The 16,757-nt window shown below is 31.3% G+C and overlaps 1 long non-coding RNA gene across 1 annotated transcript; it reads right to left on the bottom strand.

The window, feature by feature from the left end:
- Positions 1–7,957: 7,957 nt before the first annotated feature.
- On the bottom strand, positions 7,958–15,657 carry LOC141380638 (uncharacterized). Its single transcript, XR_012398992.1, has 3 exons — positions 15,232–15,657; positions 11,035–11,426; positions 7,958–10,235 (listed from the first exon to the last, which is right to left on the bottom strand). It is a non-coding gene; the product is annotated as an uncharacterized lncRNA (long non-coding RNA).
- Positions 15,658–16,757: the final 1,100 nt, after the last annotated feature.

Genomic DNA, 16,757 nt, shown 5'->3' with positions numbered 1-16,757 from the left:
CTTTATATTTGAGTCAAATGTTTTTTACAGAGGGATTTTGAGAATATTGTTATCAATCCATAGTTTAGAAACTACTGCAGCTTGGGAAAAACTATAGTTTGCATTTATGTTGAACTAAATGTCTAATTAAAGTCAGGCAAATTATAATAATGCATTCCTCGTATGTAAACGAAAACCTTTATAACATATAGAACAGCAGCTGATATGGAGGACGAAACATAAAATAAATATAAATAAATAAATATGCAAATAGGCCTAAATAAATAAATACATAGACTGCACAAATAAAACAAAAAAACATAAATATGCAAATAAATGAGTAAATAAATACATAAACTGCACAAATAAAACAATAAATACATAAATATGCAAATATATAAATAAATGAGTAAATAAATACATAAACTCCTGCATAAATAAAACAATAAATATGCAAATATATAAATAAATGAGTAAATAAAGCTGTAAAGTCCTGCATAAATAAAATAACTAATAAATATAAATGCTTATAAATAAATGAAAGTATATAAAAATCCACAAACTCGTGCATAAATATTTGTTTATATATATATATATATATATATATATATATATATATATATATATATATATATATATATATATATATATATATATATATATATATATGTGTGTGTATGCATGTATGTATATGTATATATATATATATATATATATATATATATATATATATATATATATATATATATATATAAACAAATATTTATGCACGAGTTTGTGGATTTTTTATAAATTTTATTATTTATTTGCATATTTATTTATTTATTGTTTTATTTATGCGGGAATTTAAATTTTTTTTTACTCATTTATTTATATATTTGGGTATTTATTTATTGTTTTTGCAGGTTCCGTCCTCCATGACAATATGCAAGTGTTTTATGGAGGACAAAAACAATAAATAAATAAGTTAATTAATTAATTAATTAATAAATAAGCAATTTAATAAATAAATGAGTAAATAAATGTGTAAATTTCTGCATAAATAGAACAAATAATTTTGCTATTTATTTATTGTTTTATATATGCAGGAATCTACTCATTTATTTATTTATTTACATATTTATTTATTTATTCATAGTGTTTGCAGGTTTCGTCCTCCATAGGCTGTATGGAAGTGCTTCTAAAGTGGACATGTATGGCTCAGTGAAGAGAAACAAAAATAAAAAAATATATATTTTTAAAATTGTGTATAGTAAAAGAAATTCACAGACACAAATTGATAATTTGTCAATGAACCACTTAAAGTATTTGAGATAAACAAAAACAGCTTATGAAAAGTAAAAGTATTCAAACAAATATGTGTGTCTTCTTTTTTCATAGTCCTATTTAGCTATTTTCTGTGCAACATCAATAATAATGTTGCGATGTTTTATGAAAATAAAAATATTTTTTTGTTTTTAAACATGATTATTTAAAAATAGGTTTAATGTAAAAATATGTATTCAACAAAAGCATAGATAAACGATTAATCAGATTTCTAAAATGTAGCAATATTAAACAGCATATACAGTTAAAGTCAGAGTTTAGAATTTTCTTTCTCTTTTATATATTTCCTAAATGACGTGTAGCAGAGCAAGGAAACTTTTACAGATGATATTTTTTCTGCAGGAAAAATTCTTATTTGTTTTACTTTGGCTTTATTTGGCTTTTAAAAGCCATTTTAAGGTCCACATTATTAGCCCCCTTAGGCAATATTTATTTTCATAGTCTACAGAACAAACCATCATTATTATATTATATTATATTATATTATATTATATTATATTATATTATATTACATTATATTATATTATATTATATTATATTATATTATATTATATTATATTATATTATATTATATTATATTACATTATATTATATTATATTATATTATAATATATTATATTATATATTTGTTTATTTATTTATTTATTTAAAGACAATAAAAGTAATTATGAAACTGCACAAAGGTATGGTTTCAAAAATTAAAATAATTGCATTTAAGATTTTAAACACATTTTTATTTAATTGAAAATAACACCCAGTTACCCATTCAAAAAATAGCATGTGCTACTTGTTCAAGTTACATATTTTTTTGGAGACAGCTTAATTGTTTTAAGCTCAGTTCACTTAAATGTGTAAAAACAATTAAGTTAACTTGATCGATTAGTGTTGGAACAGCAGGAAAGAATTGTGTGAAACCCTCAATTTTCTATCTCATTTAGTTTATTCAGTGTTATTTTAAATTGATATTCTTTTCATAATAAGTTTTTTTTTTCTTTTTTCAATCCTTACTGGAGCATCTTCTACCTTTTTATGAATTAATTTATCTGATAACACAACTATAAGCAGCGCACATTTGCAATGCACACATTTAAAAAAGCTCAACTGATGAGTTCTATTGATATTCAGTGATGATAAAGTGATAAACGACAAAGTGTTTGCCAAATTTAAAGCTCATTTATCAAAACCCATAATCAATAGCAACATGTGTGTGCAACATGTTCACACTCCCGCTCTCCTCCAGGGGAATTCACACACAATCCACATGCCTAAAAAAGACACTGCAATGCTCTGATAAATTAAAATTTGTCTGTTTATGTAGGCATTATATCAAAATAAACATGTAAATCTGACACTCGGCCTAATACAGTTGAAGTCAGAATCATTAGCCCCCTTTGATTTTTTTTTATTTTTTATTATTATTATTTTTTTTTTTTCAAATATTTGCCAAATGATGTTTAACAGAGCAAGGAATTTTTACAGTATGTCTAATAATATTTTTTTTTTCTTCTGGAGAAAGTCTTATTTGTTTTATTTTGGCTAGAATAAAAGCAGTTTTTAACGGAAAGAAATTTTTTTCAACACATTTGTAAACATAATAGTTTTATTAACTCATTTCTAATAACTGATTTATTTTATCTTTGTCATGATCACAGTGAATAATATTCACTTCTATACAGCTTAACATGACATTTAAAGGCTTAACTGTTAATTAGGTTAACAAGGCAGGTTAGGGTAACTAGGCAAGTTGTTGTATAATGATGGTTTGTTCTGTAGACTATCGAAAAAAAATATAGCTTAAAGGGGCTAATAATGTTGACCTTAATATTTTTTTATTAAAAACTTTATTTCAGCTTTTATTTAATTTATTAATTAAATTATTAATTAAATAAATAATTTATTTTTATTTAATTAATTAAGCTTATATTCTAAATAAATACAAACAAATAAAACAAATAAGACTTTCTCCAGAAAAAAAAAATATATATCATCAGACATACTGTGAAAATTTCTTTTCTCTGATAAACATTCATTCATCAATTTTCTTTTTGACCTAGTCCCTTTATTAATCTAAAGTCGCCACCGTGTAATTAACCGCCAACTTATCCAGCATATGTTTTACGCAACGGATCCCCTTCTAGCTGCCAACTGTCACTGGGAAACACCCATACACATTCATCCACACTCATACACTACAGACAATTTTTAGCTTACCCAATTCACAAGTCTTTGGACTTGTGCGAGAAACCGGAGCCCACGGAGGAAACCCACATGAGCGCAGGGAGAACATGCAAACTTCACACAGAATCACCTACTGACCCAGCCGAGGCTTGAACCAGCGACCTTCTTGCTATGAGGCGACAGCACTATTTACTGCAACACCACGTCGCCCTCTGTTAAACATCATTTGGTAAATATTTTGGTAAAAATTTAAAGGGGGGCTTATAATTCTGACGTCAACTGTATGTGTATTAACATTTATATATTACTTTTAAGATGAAATATGCACAATATCTTGTGTTAAGATACTTTCTCTTTCTGTTTGAATAGGTAAAGAAATACCTAATTAATTTTTGAAAATTTGTAAAACCTGTCGCTTCTTGCCAGTTTTAAATTGTTGTTCTTGTTTATTTATAAACTATCCAATGGAATTAACCATGATACATGAACATAGTTAACTAGAAGGTTGAGATTTGTGTTTAGTCAACTTTTAAAGAGAATCAAAAGGCTTTACCCAAGACAAGAATATGTTGTTCAATAGTTTTAGAACAACTCTGATGAAAGATTCAAATGTTCACTTCAATAGTTTACTACTGTGTGCCATATGCTTCTTTAGTAAGAAGATAAGGAAGGCAATGGGCTCTGAAATATAGGTTTCTCATACTCAGGTAGAGAATCTTAGAATTAAAGGTACAGGAGCTTTCACTTAGGGAGTACCTTTTTACAAGATGCATATTTGTACCCAAATAGTTCACAGTGGTACATAAAAGGTGCAAATTAGTACCCAAATGTACCTAAAAAGTACCTTTGAGGTACCATTATGGACCCTTCAGGTACAAATATTTTCCTTTTGAAAAGGTACTGCCCCAGTGACAGCTCCTGTACCTTTATTTCTGAGAGTGTAGGGAGCAATGCACACTATAGGGATATATCAGTCCAGCCTGATCTCACGAGAAATCGTAAGTATTTTACGTTTTGCCAGTTTAGTGGCTAATTCGTACGAATTTGTGTGAGTTCAGTCGTAAAAAATAGTACGATTTTAAAAAGGAGGCGTGGCACCTGACCCCACCCCTAAACCCAACCATCATTGGGGGATAAGCAAATCGTACTAAATTGTACAAATTAGATCATACAAATTCATACGAATTAGCCACTAAATGAAAAAATTACGAATTGCCATGAGATTGTGTTGATCAGTCTGAGCACAGTTCAGGCATGGAGCTCCTCCAACAAGCTGGTCATCTAAATCAGGTGAATTAATAATAGAGTCATGTGAAATATGCTGATCGATGAGGGTGCGAGGACCAGGACTGAGAAACGCTCTTCTAGACTGAACAAACAATTTGAACAGTTTACATCAGGGGTGCTCAATCCTGTTCCTGGAGATCTACCTTCCTGCACATTTCAGTTGCTACCCATATCAAACACACCTGCCTGTAATTATCGCGTGGTGTTCAGGTCCTAATTAATTGGTTCAGGTGTGTTTGATAGGGGTTAGCAACTAAAATCTGCAGGAAGGTAGATCTCCAGGAACAGGGTTGAGCACCCCTGGTTTACATTATACTCATACCTATGTTTACTTAAGGATAACTAACAGTTAAGTTATCATAGATGCAACACATTCAAGCATATGAGGAGTGACTTCTGCAGGAAAAAAGTCCAATCTAACTGGGTATGGTCTGTAGATCACTATCACTGAGTGACCAGTAGGAGCCGTTAAGACCACAGGGTCTCACATCCCTTGTATATACACCTCCATTCCCCTGTCAAATCTCTCAACATTTCCTCCTGCGCTCTGTCAACATGTTTCTGTGTTTCCTGTGTCCTTTATCCCTGCTCTCTAATGACCTGACCCATCCCCCCCCTCCATTGAAATCTTCACATGTGCATACAAGCAGACACTGTTTTTCATTGTTGGAGATGACTGAGATGATAACAAAGCGGAGAGAGACTGAGTCTCACTCTCTAGCTGCGCAGAGCTCTGAAACTTTGTTCAGGTGAGGAAGCGAATCACATCTTCAAAGACCACGCAAGATAGAGGTTAAAACAATTGCTTCTCATTCTCGTGTTTGAGCACAGCCTGTAGTTACGATGAGAGAGGGGAACAGCAACTCAAGACAGAGCAAATGTTTCCTCTAAATGTGAACATGAAAAAACTGCACATCCCTTCCTGTTCATGATGTCGCACTCAAACATGTGTCAGTGATCACTTTATGGCTTTGAAACAGCGAGGGATTAAGCATGCTGCACATCAAAAGCTCTGTGGAGGGAGGATAGGATCAGGATCATCTTGCGAACGTCATGTTATCAGTTTCTAAAGACTAATATAAGGAGAGGCGGCTGGTGTGATGGTTTCTGCGAGCATGTGCAGAGCTCTGCTGGGTCCACCCATGTCTCTTATCTGTGTTGAACAGAGCCACAGCCTGACGTCTGACACTGCAGGTTGTTGCGTGTTACCTTAAGGCTCAGCCTAACCTACCTTCCCACACACTTCCCTTTCGCTTTCAGCTTAGGTTTCAGAGCCAATACAAATTCATGACAATCACAAACTATAACTGCATTTTCCCACAATGCAAATAAATGAAATTAATTGTTTGCGCTGTAGGAAAATGCAGCTCGTTTTATTAATTTGTTTGCGTTGTGAGTAAATGCAGCGTGTTTTATTAATTTATTTGCGTTGTGAGTAAATGCAGCGCATTTTATTCATTTGTTTGCGTTGTGAGTAAATGCAGTGCATTTTATTCATTTGTTTGCGTTGTGAGAAAATGCAGTGTGTTTTATTAATTTGTTTTTACGTTGTGAGAAAATGCAGTGTGTTTTATTAATTTGTTTGTGTTTTGTGAAAATGCAGCGTGTTTTATTAAATAGTTTTTTTGTTTTGTGAAAATGCAGTGTTTTATTAATTTGTTTGCGTTGTGAGAAAATGCAGTGTGTTTTATTAATTTGTTTGTGTTTTGTGAAAATGCTGCATGTTTTATTCAATTGTTTGTGTTTTGTGAAAATGCTGCATGTTTATTAAATAGTTTTTTTGTTTTGTGAAAATGCAGCGTGTTTTATTTATTTGTTTGTGCTTTGTGAAAATGCTGCGTGTTTTATTAAATTGTTTTTTTGTTTTGTGAAAATGCAGCGCATTTTATTAATTTGTTTGCGTTGTGAGTAAATGCAGCACGTTTTATTCATTTGTTTGTGTTGTGAGAAAATGCAGTGTGTTTTATTAATTTGTTTGTGTTGTGAGTAAAAGCAAACGTTTTATCAATTTGTTTGTGTTGTGATTAAATGCAGTACATTTTATTCATTTGTTTGCGTTGTGAGTAAATGCAGCATGTTTTATTAATTTGGTTGCGTTGTGAGTAAATGCAGCGTTTTATCAATTTGTTTGCGTTGTGAGTAAATGCAGCGTGTTTTATTAATTTGTTTGCGTTGTGAGTAAATGCAGCATGTTTTATTAATTTGCTTGCGTTGTGAGTAAATGCAGCATGTTTTATTAATTTGTTTGCGTTGTGAGTAAATGCAGCACGTTTTATTAATTTGTTTGCGTTGTGAGTAAATGCAGCATGTTTTATTAATTTGTTTGCGTTGTGAGTAAATGCAGCACGTTTTATTCATTTGTTTGTGTTGTGAGAAAATGCAGTGTGTTTTATTAATTTGTTTGTGTTGTGAGTAAAAGCAAACGTTTTATCAATTTGTTTGTGTTGTGATTAAATGCAGTACATTTTATTCATTTGTTTGCGTTGTGAGTAAATGCAGCATGTTTTATTAATTTGGTTGCGTTGTGAGTAAATGCAGCGTTTTATCAATTTGTTTGCGTTGTGAGTAAATGCAGCGTGTTTTATTAATTTGTTTGCGTTGTGAGTAAATGCAGCGTGTTTTATCAATTTGTTTGCGTTGTGAGTAAATGCAGCGTGTTTTATTAATTTGTTTGCGTTGTGAGTAAATGCAGCACGTTTTATTAATTTGTTTGCGTTGCAGGAAAATGCAGCACGTTTTATTAATTTGTTTGTGTTATGGGAAAATGCAGCACGTTTTTTAAAAATGTTTGCGTTGTGAGGATTAGCAGCATGTGCTGTCAAACTGATGAAGATCTTTTCTCAATTTGCTGGTGTTTTTTGTAATTGTTTTCTTAAATTGCATGTTAAGCTTTCTCAGCCACCGAAGAAAAGTAATGACAAGAGTCTATGTCTACCCTATATGACTTCCAATTAACAATTTTTATGTGTACTTTAATCAATTTATTGAACTAAAAATAAAAATAAAATAATTATTTTTAACTATGCTTTTGTTACATGGAAAATAAAATGATTTCCACATTTTTTTAAGAGAACACCTCAGCCATAAGTTCATAAATTTATATTATTTATCTTGTTTCGATTTTCAAGTTACCATTGGGGTGATTGGTGATCTGTTAAGTTTGGCTAAACAAAATCAGCAAATATTTAAGAGTTTGTGATTGGATCTTTATTGCTGGGATTAAAATGTTTCTGGCTTACATTTTTGACAACCCAACTTATTCTGGGATCCTAATGCAAAGATTCATCTTACTCGATTTAATCAGTAAAGCTTTATTTTCCTACATTAGGAAATTTCAACTGGCCACCAACTGATTTGAACCCAAATGCAATTCTTGAGAGAATTTCCTTGATGTCTGATGTGCTTTCTTATTCCTAATATAGGATCTCTGCCAAGGATTACTGTCACTCTGATAGAATTAATCTAGGGGTATATAGTTGGTAAAACCATAACCAAAGCTACAGCTATACCTGTCTCTTTTATTATTGTTTATGTAAAGCATTTGAATTGCCACTTTGTATGAAATGTGCTATATAAATAGACTTGCCTTGCCTTACAGTATTATGTGGTCACTGTTTCAACCTTAGGTGAACAACTTTGAAAAGCCTACTATTATATTGATTGGTATACTTAAAATTCATTGTATTAAAACTATTGTTATTATAAAACCAACTGTTAGTTCCATTTATAAATTCCATTTACAAATCCTCTCCCATGCCTTTAAGTGATAGCAAGGTGTACAATTCCTGACAAAAGTCTTGTCATTGTAAGAAGCAACAGATAATAACTTGATTTCTAGTTAACCATTTGGAAAAGTGGCAGAAGGGAGATTTTTCCAATGAATCATCCGTTGACCTGCATCCCGATCATCACAAATACTACAGAAGACCTATTGAACCCACATGGACCCAAGATTCTCAGAGAAATCAGTCAAGTTTGGTGAAGGATATATCATGGTTAGGGGTTATATTCAGTATGGGGCGTGCGAGAGATCTGCAGAATGGATGGCAACACCAACAGCCTGAGGTATCAAGACATTTGTGCTGCCCATTAAATTACAAACGACAGGAGAGGGCAAATTCTTCAGCAGGATAGGGCTCCTTCCCATACTTCATCCTCCATATCAAAGTTCCTGAAAGCAAAGAAGGTCAAGGTGCTCCAGGATTGGCTAGACCAGTCATCAGACATGAACGTTATTGAGCATTGAAGGATGGAGGAGGAGGAGGAGGCATTGAAGATAAATCTAAAGAATCATGCTGAACTCTGGGAGTCCTGCAAGAACGCTTTCTTTGCCATTTCTGATGACTTCATTGATGAAGTTATTTGAGTCATTGCAGAGATGTATAGATGCAGTCCTCCAAACTCATGGGAGTCATACACAATATTAATTCTTTCTCCACAGCACCATGATTATATTCTATACTGTATATTATTTCTATTAATTGACAAGACTTTTGCCTAAGCAAAGCCAGACCTTACTGTCCTAATTAAATAATTAAAAATCAAGGCATGATCATATTTAGTTTTGGTAAAATAAACGTAATCTAGAAGCCTTTACCTCTAATATAAGCCACTTCTGATGCCAAATGATCAAGTATAAGTTAAGGTACTTTTTGTTGTTTCTAAAACTTGGATAAGCAACAAGACTTTAGTCAGGTAGTTTACAGTAGTCAACATTTAAAGAGAATCAAAAGGCTTTTCCCAGAACAAGAATGTGTTGTTCAATAGTTTTAGAACAACATTAATGAAAGGTTTTAATGTTCACTTCAATAGTTTAGTACTGTGTCGCATATGCTTCTTTAGTAAGAAGATACGGAAGGCAATGGACTCTCTGAACTGAAATAAAGGGTTTTTGTTGTTCCTAAAACTTGGATAGGTGACAAGACTTTTGTCAGAAGTGTACTTTTTATGAGATCACTCCTAAAAGTTGAGGTTCTTTATAGGCGTTAGAAATTCCAAGAAGAACCTTCAACATTTAAAGAAACTTTACATTCCACAGAATGTTCTTTATAGTTAAAAGAGGTTCTTTAGGTTGTTACAATGTTCTTCACATAATGAAAAGCTGTTCTGTTAAGAGTTTTCACTTAAAGGGACAAAAGAATCAATGGCAATCAAAAAGCAATTTCTAGTACCTGCACTTGTAAAAAGGGCTGTGAATTCAAACACTTCTCTGATCGCATTATGTTTTTCACAGGCTATATTGGAAGTGCTCAGTGTCAGATGTTTCTTCAGAACTTATAAAACATTAGGGGCGAAAGTATCAAGATGATCTTTAACTTGTGGTCAGATTCTGAAGTGCACATCGTTTCCAATGAATTCCAGCAAGAACCTTTAAATCTGAAGCAACTTTACATTCCACAGAAAGTTCTTTAGGTTGTTACAATGTTCTTCACATCATGAAAAGTTGTTCTGTTAAGAGTTTTCACCTAAAGGGACAAAAAAAAATCAATGGCATCAGTGTAAAAAAGTACTTTGCACTTGCAAAAAAAGGGCTGTGGATACAAACATACTTCTTACATCGACTATATTGGAAGTGCTCTATGTCAGATGTATCTACAGAATCCATAAAACATTAATAAGTATCAAGATTGTCTTTAACTTTTTGTCAGATTTTAAAGTGCACATCCTTTAACTTAATAGGGCCACAGATTTGTGAATGGCAGTTAAAAGACACAACTTATCACGTTAATAACGACATAGTGGAAGCTATCATACTCTGCAATGTCTATCACATTGTTTGAAACTGTAAAAATTCTCCCCACCCAAACACGGAGAACATGCATCCATGATCTCTCTGTCGGTGGTTTGACAGCACATCGGAGCCGTTTATCACCTTCCTGAGCTAACATAAACCAACCATCTGCTTTTAACCAAACACATAAAAAAAAAACCTTGCTCCCCTTAACCCACACAGTCCCCAATTCAACAGAATAGAGGGGGAGAAGGCAGCCGAAGAGCTGATTCTGTTCACCAGAGTGAGGAAATCCACTCCAGATGTGTACAAATCGCCCCCTGCTTAATTGCCATTGTTGTTATAGATGTTTTCTGTAAGGCTTTGGAAACTTTTTCGAAGTTGGCCAGATCTTTTGGATGACTATGTTGAAGATTGTGCAAAACAAACTAACGCTGATGTTCAGATGAGAAGCAAAGCGCTGAGAGAAAAAGAAATAGGAGGAATTAGGATGACACCTGAACCTGTCAGAGGTTCAACTACTGGCTACTTACTCATAAACAGCCACAGATGTTCCCTTCAAACACTTCTGTCGGACTTTTTTTAGTGTGCATGTGCGCGTTTCCCCCGTTCTGTTTCCTGTCATCATGGCATCCGTATAAAGAGCCAAATATTGGCTTTGTGAGTCCCATGGTTAATCAGAGAGTAATTAGGAGCTGGTCTTGCAGGAATGGAGGGTTGACTTTGCTTTGAAACTCACTCTCCCCTTGTTCCCCATAATAGGCTTTTTTTACAAGCACTTTTGAGGTGGAGGGAGGAGAGATTTTACTGGGCCGGCAGTGTGGTGTGTGGCGTTTCACAGAGCACTTTAAAATCGATCTGGAGCTTCTAAATGACAGACCACCACTCCACTGTAATCAACCCGAATGGAGCCCAGTCACAAAATCTAGAAGAAAACATAAACAAACAAACAAGCAGATCATGAGGCTTCATCCGGCTCTTCTTTTTAAATAAGTGGACAGTTTGGGTTTCCAACTAAAAGACAGAAAAGACGTCCAAACATTCTGACCAATGTGTGTGTGCGAAAGAGAGAGAAAGCAGCCACTTCCCAAATTAAGTGAACTCTTTGATTTCTGAACGACATCCTTCTGGACTCAATCAAGTCGTTGTGTTCCGCATTTGGCTTCAGCATATTTATTTTGTGTTTTTAAACTACCACACTGGCTTCATTTAACCTAAATATTTAGTCATAACATTATAAATACACTTTTAAAGCATTTGTGGCATCACATTTATCAAGAGACTTTAGCAATTTTTTTTTTTTTAGAGTTATTATAGTTCTTAATGACCAGTACTTTATTTTTCATTTATATGATTATTTATTTATTGATTTTTACAAAATAATACTTAATACAATACTCATTTATTGTTATTGATTTTTTTATATTATTATTGTTAATTAATATTATTTCCAGTAGAAATGAGAATCACACAGAGATGAAAATGAACCTACATTCTTAAAAATAAAGGTTGCAAATGTTTAGTTATTTTTAATGATTAAATTATGATTTTAATGATAAATTATGATTATTTAATGATTAAATTATAATTTTTTTAATTGATTTTTGTTTTAATGCCAAAGAATTATTCATGGAATTACTTTTTGACAGTATAAAAACCCTTATATAAAAATAATCTAAAAAAAAAAAATATATATATATATATATATATATATATATATATATATATATATATATATATATATATATATATATATATATATATATATATATATATATATATATAAATAAATGAAAAACTTTTCACTATAAGTTATAATGTAAATGTTTTATTTTTTGATATCTACATAAATATTATTTACTGACCATTATATTTCCAAAAGGAACATCTATGTAATTCTGTAATTTAAAGAAAATTAAAAAAAAAATTGGATATTTAAAACATTACATGTTCTTTACTGGAAGCCAAAGCTGCTACAAAACTCCTTTTTGGAGCTTCTATATGAAAATTAACGTTTCTTTGTGAAGCCATCAAAGAGCCCTTTTTATTTTTTTTATAGAGCATGTCTTCTGATAAACTTTCTGAATAATCTCTCCGCTGTCTAAACAGTAGTCTGGGTCATTTTTTGTCAAAGCAACCAATTTTCAGAAATGACCCTGGGTCTGATCTTTTTTCCAGATGAAACCGGATGAAACAACACCATACTGAAATTAAATGTTTTGATTAAAAACAAACAAATAAACCTAATAATTGTGGATACAAATTGTAATGAGTGGATGTCCATTTATAATTTGGGGACAAACTTAAAAAAATAAAACTTTGTTTAGAAAAAAATGTAAAAGAATATTGAGATTTCTTTAATAGTTTTTTTTTTTTTTGTGTGATTATAATTTATTACAGAATTATTATTTATTTATTACAGAACAAAGCCAGCATACATAGCTAGCAATAACTAAATACAAACCAGGGTTTGCATTAAATTAAAATACATATGAAAATAAATAATTAAATAAATAAATAACAATACACAGGAAAAGTAAAAATCTCTGGGGTAAAAAGTGACCTTGATACAATATTATATGATACTTTTTATCTTTCAGTACACTTTAGTTTATAGTTATAATATATGACATTGTCTTAATAAATTCAAACCATACTTTAATTGTTTGGGGTTTAGGTCTGTTAATTCTTGCTGTTCAACGTTCTGACAGTACAACATTTCTTTGATTGTTTTTGACTTACACACATACAAATGTGTTTTTCACATTTTTGAACTGTAGCTGTTCATGTCATGCAACAAAGATGACAAAAAAAATCAACAGATTTCACTAAAAGACAAACCAGTATTTGTTTAAAAATAACACCCTTTTTTAAAGTCGTTTTTACCCCTTTTGATTTGACACCATTCTAGATAAAACTAAGAAAAACAATTAAGAAAATCAAAAAGTTGAAGTAGGAGAGTTTGTGAAAGTTTGTTTTCATTATGCATTTAAATATATAATTTGAAAATACTGCAATATCACTGTAATTTTAAAATATCAGCTTTGAACATACATATGATTGTTTGTTTTTTTGTTACGTTTTCCTTACATTTAAAAAACAACTCTTTTTAAGTGATATTTCAATTTTTTTTTATTTATCATGCAACATATTACATCATTGTTATGGCAGAATATCGATTCATATTTTTAATATGGGCATTTTTATGTGTGACATTTTATTTTTATATTTTAAAATAATGTAAGTTGCAAATTTTCAAATGTTACATCAAAAGTTTTTATTTTTAAGTAAATAATTACACAGTATTTATTTTAAAAATGACTAGCTTGGTGTTCATACTTTTTAAAACCTTATGTTTAAATAAATTAAGCGCTCTCCATCTCACTCAGCAGCTCTCTCTCACCTTTACTTTATGGCGTGTGAAGTTTACCTGACCTTCTCTTCACATCCTTCTGTGTGTGCTTGCAAATGCCGCCTCTGACTACTGCACTGACAGCATATATATTTCACAGAAATGTTGATATTTTGGTGAAACCATAATAATGACCATGAACTATGAATAGCATATTGTTGCTGACTGATAAAGTGCCTTGTCATTCTTTTATATTTATTCAGTTTTTCATTTCCTATAAAAAATATACTGTTAAAAATTTGTTGCCTTAGATTGTTTATTTGAATCAAATTAATTAGTCAAAAATGATCTAGTCATCTCAACTTACATCAATCAAACTATAACTAAAATATTAAGTTATGTTGTGTATAACTTAAAAAGTTGAATTTAGTACAAACAAAATGTTAATTTTAGTTGAATCTCATTTATTGATATGATTCACTTATTAAAATAAGTTAAAGCAACATAAAAGTTGTTGTCTTTGTATAAAAACAGACAATATTCAGCTTTTATAATAGTCAAAGGGTCACTTTTTAAAAAGTTCATTACACATTTAAATATTTTCAATTCACTTCCTATCTTTAACCTATGTCTTAGTTAATTCAATAAATATTTAATTGATGAATAGCTTTGTTTGTGCTGTTTAAATTATTCTTTCAAAACATCTGAGTGGTATTGTTACACAAACCTCTGACTTCACCAAAACATCTTTAAACATTTAGGAAAATAAATATAGATGCAACCATCCTCTTTCTATTTGATAAATGAATAATGTTGTCTTTTTTATTGTATAAAATGCTCGGTTCCTAACCTTTAATCATCTCACACCACAGTCATTATGGTTTTCCCTTTTGATCTGTCTTGACTGCACAGTTAACATCTTTTAAAATATCACTCAATCTATTCTAGTCTATATTGGTGGACACTTTCTCGGAGGTTTTCTATTATTTAATAGGGTTGTTTGTAAATTATGCTGCTGTGTAATTCAATGTCAAAAGGTAGCCTTTGTGTAATAACATCTAAGTAAAACAGCTTTATTTACTTACAACAATTTATTTCATATAACGTAAAATAAACATCAACGGCAGCTGTTCTGACAGATTACTATAAACAAAAGGTTTATCTTCAAGTTCCCTATTAGACTACTAGATATCGAAAAACCTTTTCAACAATTTCCAACTGTTGTGGGTATTTTTATATATTTATTTATTTTTGTCGGGAAAAGGGTTACAATGCTTTCAGATATTTAAAATGTTCATTGTAAAATCAAATAATTAATACGATCCTTTTGAGCAACTGTGAGTCAAAGTTGGCTGTAAATTAAAAGACAAAGACTTACAAGAAATGCGGCATTTTAAATTCTTGCATGCACACAAGTTAAGACATCTCTTCATCTCAAACGCGTTCATGAACTTCCCCTGCAGCTCACAAAACAAAACCCGCAACAATTCCGTTCCAAAACTACCTGATTTTATCACTCCGAAAAATCATTCAATATCCACAAATTTTTCATGTGATTTGTGGGGCAGTTCTAACAACAAATCTAAAAAAAAAAACTTGAAAGAAAATCAAGAAACGTCCGAGAAAACATTTTTTTTTCTCAGGTGCCAAAAGAGCTCCTGCAGAGTTTTCTTTTTTTCTTTTTAACATAAAAACTCGGAAAGGTTTCGCCCCTTTGCATTGAGCATGTCGAGAGGCTTATTGAAGACCCTTCTCCCCCACCCCTACTCTCTCTCTCTCACACACACACACACACACACCCGCTGGTCGGAGGGGGTTGGGGTGGTGAGGAAACGGGCTGCTGTGCCCTGGAAGTGATTCTTCCCCTAAAACACAAGGTGAAACGGGAGCATCGGAAACTGCACGTGGGACCTGCACCTCTTCATCCTTCAATAAATCATACGAATATTTATTTGCCCAACTTGTTTTTAAATGTTAGTAATCTATCAGTTAAATAATAAATTAAGAATTTATTCCCTAGCCGAGTTAGTGACAGACAACATCACGCCTTTCAGATTTTTTTAATCCATCATAAATTTGATTGCTTGTGAATGAACATGTTTTTGCCCGATGTCATGATTTAGAGTTGAATAAAGTAACCAGAATCACCATGTTTTTTTTGTTTTTTTGTTTTCCATAAAATGATGGTCAATTGTATGTTTTGCTTTTGATTATTTAATTGTACTCTAATCGTCCTTCTATCTGATTAAAACAGAATGGGGAGAAAATAAACATTGATGCAAAAAGTTTGGGTAAGGATTGAAAAACAACATGAATACTGATTGATAACATTTTAAGATGTTGAATATCTTTGTCTTTGTTCTTGTTCATTAATTTGTTCTCCACTAAAAATGATCTTAAAAAAAAGATGTCAACCTTTGAATGCAAAACGGAAAACTAACATAATTTTAATTGATAATAATATTATCTATCTATCTATCTATCTATCTATCTATCTATCTATCTATCTATCTATCTATCTATCTATCTATCTATCTATCTATACACATTGTAAATTAAAATTAATACATTTATATCAATGTTAATTTTTTACATTTTATTTCACAGTTGCAAGCCTAAAAAAACAAGGGAAACAAAAAAACAAACAAAAAATCAGTAAGAGCTAAAATAATTAGTATTTTCCAGGGTACATTTTAGTGTTTTCATGCTTGTTGCACTCCATTTATTTAATCATAAATAGTTTCATGAGTATAGAGTATTCAGGATGTATTAAACTCATCAGTGCAGTTTGATACCACTTTGATTTTACTTAAAGCAAAACATATTTACAGAAATGTAATCATGATTTAAAAGCATCAAATGTAACCGCTTGTGCAAATAATACATCCTGTTCTTACTTTATCC

This window comes from Danio rerio, chromosome 23, assembly GCF_049306965.1.
Source record: "Danio rerio strain Tuebingen ecotype United States chromosome 23, GRCz12tu, whole genome shotgun sequence".
NCBI lineage: Eukaryota > Metazoa > Chordata > Actinopteri > Cypriniformes > Danionidae > Danio > Danio rerio.
The sequence above is the reverse complement of the archived record's forward strand: the minus strand, read 5'-3'. Positions and strand labels throughout refer to the sequence as shown.